Genomic DNA, 7,738 nt, shown 5'->3' with positions numbered 1-7,738 from the left:
GGCACCCTCTCCAAACAGCCCAGCACCCTCCCCAAACAGCTGTGCCTCCCCACCTCCCTCCTCTCTGTGAAGTGCCTGCCTGGCTTGCCCGGGGGAGGGGAAGCACACTTCAAGCTATGCTCGGCTTGCTGCCAGTGCAGTTGTAATGCCTGAGCTGCTTTGGGAGGTGCAAGATGTTCTTGTCTTTGTTGTCCTCTTGGATTGCATGTAAAGGTGGTGTATGTGTGTGTGTAGGAAGGGGAAGTAAGGAAACTAGCCCATTGGCACCAGGGGTTAAGGGGCTGCTCAGGGGTTATTGTCCTGTTGCTGCTGCTGCTAGCTAGCCAAAGGAACCAGGTTGTGCCTGTAAAACCTTGAGGGGCTCTCCCAGCTCCTTCAGCAATGCTTGCCAGACATCTTGGATCTTCTGGGGGTAGGCTTTGATTCTGGAGCAATGCACAGTGCTTCAGAGACAATACAACTCCCAGACACAAATCCCCCCCCCCATTTTTACCTGTCAACTCTTACCTAGCCATGTCTCTCCTCCTCTATATTTCCCTAACAACAACCACCCTGTAATGTAGCCATCTCCACTGTACTAAACTACCCACTTGGGGCCTCCCTAACAATTTCTTTCTGAGTACAGGACTGCTACCAAGCATGAGAGAGCTATATTGTGATGTGCCCAGGGGAGACTTCAGTAGCAGTACTCTACTGAACATGCTCTTGACTATAGTTCCCTTTTCCCAGCCTCCATGACAGACGTGGCTGGGAGAGCCAGTGCTAATGTTGTGAATGAAGGGAAATCTCAGTTCAGAGGGCTGTTCTGCTGATGACTTTGGGTGAGTAGCTGTCTCTGGTCTTAACCTACTTCACAGGATTGTCCTTGGTAGCCTGCCCAAAGATGGTCATGGGCAGCCACCAATACTTCAGGCCTGTATGGGGTGGGGACCAACACCAGTTCCTGTACCCCAGTCTGTTCTTGGGTCAACCTATACCATACCTCTCCTTCTTTGACTACTTGGGGTAGTCACCAGCTTCACCAGTCATCCTGAACCTCCCTTTCACTTACTGCCACCGCCCCTCATGACCCAACCCTTCCTGGGCAGCTAGGAACAGAGGTTCGTAAGTCCACTGTAAGGCAGGCTCCAAATTGGGGGGGCCAACCTCAAGATTTTAGTCAGCCATCACCTCACTTGGGTCTCAAGTGGGGCAGACTTCTTCAGGATCCATAGTTGTCAACCCATGGAGTGCACTCAGGAACTCAGGGGCATCTTCCCCAAGTAACAGAGGGTAGGGGAAAGACTTTACTTGAGCTAAATCAAGCTCCCTCATTATACTCAAGTACTCTATCGGGATCCTCACCATGGGGCAGTGATTGATGTGCCTGTGGAAGCAGGCTATGGAGGCTACCTGCACTACCGGTAGGTCTTTTGGAAGTGGATCATTGAAATGGAGCTGCTGTTATCTAAATTTGCCATAAAGCATTGGCCACCTACTCACACCTCTACGAGTAGGGGGGGTAGCCATAGCCCCAGGGTAGTTACCTGCATTGCCAACTAGCATTGCACTCCATTAGAGAGCACTTGTTCTTGAAATGCCCCTACTGACCACACCTAAAGGACTCTCTGTTGTTTGGGTGCAGGGTTCACGCGATGCAAAGACGACAGGACACAAGTCTGCAGGAAGCTATCTGAATGAATCTCCTCTCACTCACCAGCTGTATTTATTGAAAAATCCATCTCCTCCTTTCCCCCTCGCTTTCATACATTACAGCATCCTAGTCATGAGACATGAACTAAGGAATGTGTGTGTGCAGGCAAGTTCTCTGTTATCTCTGCCACTCCCCCTCTCTCAAGGCCAAACCGACTGCGTCATTAAGCAGTAAACAGATTCCATCTCGGGATCTCATTATGTATAAATATTTCAGTTCCCAATCTCCAGTCAGGAGAATAGTGGATTCTTCTGCACTGCTTTCCTACAACTCTCCTGTGGGTGTTCCTGCCGTTCAGCAGCCAGGAAGTTCTCCCAGAAAATTCTCCCAGCCAGGAAGTTCTCCCGGCCAGCTTCCAGCAGGCAAACCAATGTCACACATGGGAGGGCAGAATCTGAAGCATCTGTTCTAATACTACTTGGTTGACGATGCACTGCCCATCATCTGTTATGGGCTGGAGCCAGCGTGTAGAAGCATCCTTAAGGATGGAGTCCAGTGCTCATGATGTCCTGCTGGGTTGGTAGACCGTGGCTCAAAACTTCTGATGGTGAGTTTCTGGGGTGATTTCATATTGGTCAAGAATGGCCTCCTTCAGCTTGTCATAATCCATGGCTTCAGTCTTTTCAAGAGTGCTTAGGGCCTCTTGCTCCTCGCCAGAGAGGTAAGGGCCTATTTTTAATTACCGCTGCACCTTGGTCCATTGGGCTGCCTCAGCTGTGTGTTTGAACATCTCTAAGACAGCCTCAATCTCATCATTGGGTCCCATTTTAGTCAGGGGAAACCAGGTCCCAGGTCCAGACCTCGCTCCAGGGCCGGTCTCTGTCCTCCCAGACCTGGAGGGGTCCGTCAGACAGTATTTAAGACTTGATGAAAGTCCTGGACAAGAGCTGCTTGCACCTCCTGTTGTTATTGGGTCATTTCCCACAGGAGCTTCACTTGATGCTCTGCAAGCCACTGCCCAAATTGAGTGAGATCCATCTTGAATGCCCTGGAAGGTTCTACCTCCTCTACAGCTTCATTCCCCAAGACATCTTCAACTTCTGCTGTGTGTGGAGTTCCAAGGTGGTGGGGGGTCAAAACACTGGGCACCCACTACTCCAGCCCACTGGGATTGGTAGACGAGGTGGGGGCCATTTTAAGGTGTGGCTAATGCCCTCATTCTCCACCATGTTGTCATGCCCAGGACATGCCCCAGGGGGTATGCCGCTGATGCTCTGCAAGCCACTGCCCAAATTGAGTGAGATCCATCTTGAATGCCCTTGAAGGCTCTACCTCCTCTACAGCTTCATTCCCCAAGACGTCTTCAACTTCTGCTGTGTGTGGAGTTCCAAGGTGGGGGGGGGTGTCAGAACACTCCAGCCCACTGGGATTGGTAGATGAGGTGGGGGCCATTTTAAGGTGTGACTAATGCCCTCATTCTCCGCCATTGTTGTCATGCCCAGGACATGCCCCAGCGGGTATGCCACCTTCTGCCTTCTTGCTGGTCCTGATCCCAGGTGCTCGACAAGCCTCAGAATGGGAAGAGAGGATTTGCTCACTCTTTTTCTCCTCCTGCTGCCTGAGTGACTCTGTTCTCTACCACTGAGTCCTCAAGGCTTTCTTCTTCCCTGGCTTGCTGATTGGAGCTCCCTTTTAACCCACCACCATCTTGCCAGAGCCAGCCCCCTCCCTCTGCTGAATGTCTGCAGCTGCTGCCAAGGGAGTCATTGGGGCTGACAGCTGCCCTTCAAGAAGCTATGTCTGCCACTGGGTCCTGCTGACCCTGACCCTACCTAGAACTTCTCTTCCACAACCCAACCTTAGAGCTGGATGAACCCATCCTGTCACCAGGGGAGACCTGCTGGGAGAGGCCAGGGAAGGACGAGCCTCAGACCTTGCTCCCAGGAGGGAGCCACCCAGGACTGATGGGTCCCAGGATCGTTTCCTTGGCCCAGGGTCCTCTAAGCCCTGTGAACCTGAGCTAGCCCTCCGCAAGCCTCTTGACATGGTGGGAGTTACAAACAATCTGCTTCCCAGAAGCCTGTCATGGTGCAACTGCTCACCCCGCCTATGTCCCTGGGGTTTTCTCCTTCTCTCTGGCCATTCCAATGTTCTCCCCTGGCTTCGGTCTTCCCCCGCCCTGCCCGGCATGGGCAGCTTCACCTGAGGTAGGACTGGTTGTCCGAATTTCAGGATGAGCTGTGGGGCTTCCTGGTTCAGTGGTGCCTGGGATGAGCTGCGGAGAGGTTTTGGGGATTGCTTCGAGCATGGCCCTGGACAACATTCTTATTCTTGCTTATGTTAAAGCATAAGGCAGGAAGAATAGATAACCTTTATGTATATGAGTCTGATGGATTGACTGACGTCAATAATGTAATAATTAATACCAGGTGCAATGGAGCAATATTGTTCTCCTTCTGCTTTAGCCCAGTGCCAACTACTTTCATCAATAGCAGTATTGATTTGTTCATTTTTCTTCCTTTCAGCACTAGCTATTAAATCAAGCAGTTCCTCTATTCTCCCACTTCCCAACCTTTCATTTTTTTATTATTAGCAAAGACAGCATCCATTCCTCCCCCTCTCTCCGCCAACCAGCTTTTAAAAGACAATGCGAAAATGAGAAGGATCTCTCTGACTCTTGTGAACTGCATGTAAATCTGCACATTATGAACTGGAATTTTTCCTCCCTTCCTGTGATTCAGGAGACTACTTGGATATTGGGGCTGTACTTTTTAAACCTGTTCCAGGAAACCAAAGTGGAATGGTGAGTCGGTTCACTCAACTCTTTTTTAAAGAGCATATAAAAGTTAACTGGAATGTGCTACTAAAAACCACTGGGAAGGAAGAGGTTTTTTTCCAGCTTGGAAGCTACAGTGAGAAAGAAATGCTTCAGGCTTAGAATCTGAAGGTTGGAGTTTTCAACTCAAGTTTGAGAATTTCACATGAAGCAGTCCGTATTGACTGTCTGCCTCAACAGAATGAGGGAATATGCCCTCATGTGGTTATCCACATGGTTTTCATGCACCATGAATGTAGGATTTGGAAAAATGATTGGGGGAGGGGGTTGAAAAGAAAAAGGCAAGAAATATTGTTTATACTTTTTGTCCTAAAGCAGTTTTTCTACCTGTCTGCATTCTGAGCTTTCAAGCAACGCAAAGACCGAGTGTGTCAGAAGTTGGCAAATGCTTTACTGTGGTATCTGCATGCTGACGGCAGACCGAAAACAATTATGGATACAAACTGACATTTTCCTGATGAAAATGTTTATGAATTGTATTGTGTCATTATGGTGTCATCATCAATATATCATTTGTTTATGATATGACTTTGCAGGACAATGACATTTTGAATAAGAAGATCCTACACTGATCAGTTTGGCCAGATCATGTGGTCTTGAAGTAGCAGGAAGGTATTTGTTGGTGACCTATTGGTAATTTTCCTACAGTGGGAAGAGTATAGAGATGTATTAACATTTTCTGACTAAAATCTATTTTTTACATTCTTTGAATATTGCTATTGTTTTCTCTCCTTCCCTCAACCTTCACATGAAGTTATTTAGAGAGCAGTCCTAAACAGATCTACTTAGACTTAATAGGGCTTACTCCCCTGAAAGTATTCTTAAGATTATACTCTTACTCTACTTGCACATGTTTCCAGTTCACATGCTCCTCGGAACACATACATCACTTCCATTTTCTAATTTGCATCCCATGTCAAACTCTTTTCTTCTATACACCATGAGCAGTGCAGCTTAAATTTTTTCAGTCAATCAGTATTGATTGCCAGCTGCTGCTATCCCATTTAGGGATGGGCATGAACTGTTTGACAACCTTTGGGCAATTCATGGTTTACAAAGTCAAGTTCATACTGGCTCTGCCACTAACTTTCATGAACTTTTACTGTTCTTCAGTGGTTCATGAATGGAGACAGACTGGCACTGATCAACTTGGCCATTTTAACATTTTAACTCCAAGGCAACTGGGGGGGGCAGAATTCTCCAGCTTTGGGAACACCAATATGAGCCCTCTAAGCTTAACAGGCACTGCCGGCTGCCAATCACAGAGTTCCCATTCTACTCTATGGGCTCAGAATGCTATATATTCAGTCAGTTTCCCTCTCACCCTTTCCTGTGTTGGCTGGTGAGAGAGAGGCATGGAGCTTGTTAAAAGCAGAGCAGATTCATTGCTTTCTGCTTGTGATCTGCTCTCTGCTGCTGGGGTTTGGGTAGGTGGACTCAGGGCTCTGAGATACCAAGTCTCTTTGTGCCAGCTGAGTACTGGAGCTTAGCTACTGGGTGTCTCAGCAGTGAGGACCCAGATTTCATACCCCCACCCCTCCTGATTGTGATTTGCTCTCTGCTGCTGGGGTTTGGGTAGGTGGACTCATGGCTCTGAGCCACCCAGTCTCTCTGCTCATGCCGAGCACAGGGGCCTAGCTGGTGGTTGTCTCGGATGTGGCCCCACATTTATATCCCCTCCCAGTGCTTGGGTGTCAGGGGTGGTCTCAGTACAGGAGCTTAGCAGAGTACAGGGGCTTAGCTGGTGGGTTCCTTGGATGAGGGCCCAGTTTTATACCTACCCCTGCTGCTTGTGAAGACCATGAGGGTGAAAGTGAGTGGAAGGGGTGCTTGTTGTGGGGGGAAGAAACCCTCCCCCTGTGTATGAGAGGGGGCCACCCCCAGTCACCAAACACAGCCTGCCACCCTCCAGAGTCCCACCCCAGCAAGGCATCAACAGGGTTCTTGGAGCCTCCTTCCCCTGCTCCATCCATGTGGCTCTCTCAAGAGGTAAAAGTGTTTTTAGCACTGCCCAGAGACCAGCAGTTGCTAAGAGTTTTTGCAGAGGACTCTGGCAGCAGTGGTTCAGAGAGTAGGGGGGAAGGAACCTCCTCCTCTTCCAACTCTCTGCTGTTCCTGCTGCCATAGGTACACTCCCCTCTGGCGCTTCCCAGCCCAGTGCCAGAATGCAGCTGTGCCTAGTCCCACCTGCTCCTAGCATGGGGCCCTATTTCCAGGTCACCTTGTGGAAACATTTCCACACCCTTCCCAGTGACCTGTGTGCAGTAGAGTGCCGGGTGTGCCATGCCCATGTTCAGAGGGGCACAATCCCCCAACTCCTGTTTTCCTCTGTTCTCTGCAATGCCACTTTGTTGCCACCAGAGGAAGGAGGGGTGGGCAGTGGGAGGAAGAAGAAACTCACTCCCTCTCAGCAGAGACAAGTGGAGGGGGAGAAGGAGGCCCTTCCAAGAAAGGCTCTCCATGCTCTGGGTGCCATGGTTTGGACCCCAAGGCAGGCCATCCTCCAAGAGGTCATGCCCCAGGGATGCCGACAGTTCCACCCAAAAGGGCTCAGGAAACACTCACCTCATTGGTGAGATGATTGATGTGGAGGGCTAAACTTTCTCCCTTGTGGAGGACATAGCCTTTTGCTGGCTGCTGCATCACCCAGCACTGTAGTCTTGCCCACCATGCACCACTCTGCAGAGGCTCTGGTCAAGGATGAACTCTCCAGAGCACAAGGCCGAACTGTCCACTTCACCATGGATCTCAGGAGCAGCTGGCAGCATGGCTAACTCTGTCTCACTGCCCACTGGTGGCAACCAAAGGACCTAACTGTCTGGACCGTTGGCCCCAGGAGAGGATTGTCCTGACACCTGGCTACAAACTGGTTCTGCTCTATGCACAGGGGAAGGATGTAGACCACATGGGGCAGACCTTGCTTCCATGATACAGAGTAGCTTGGTGGTGTGGGTGGGTAGCAGCAACATTGTCCATGGCTACATGGTCACAGATCCCAGTACCAACATGCTGGCAGCAGTGAAGGTTGTGTACCTCAAGGCCATTGCTGCCTGGCACACATGCCTCACCTTGTGGTGAAGGATGCTCTGGGTCTCTGGAGCACTGTGAGGACCACCTGGGATGCTGCAACCCTTGAGCTGTGGTGCCTGCTTATGACTTGCTGGCACCGGGCTGCCCACTTCTCACGTGGCATCAAGTCTCAGGGCTTTGAGCCACCACATCAACATGCATGACATTTTGGGTTTGGGTCTCAGGTGGTCCCAGGCCTT

Source organism: Gekko japonicus, unplaced genomic scaffold (genome assembly GCF_001447785.1).
Source record: "Gekko japonicus isolate JY-2015 unplaced genomic scaffold, Gekko_japonicus_V1.1 scaffold788, whole genome shotgun sequence".
Lineage (NCBI taxonomy): Eukaryota > Metazoa > Chordata > Lepidosauria > Squamata > Gekkonidae > Gekko > Gekko japonicus.
This window is presented reverse-complemented; position numbering follows the sequence as displayed.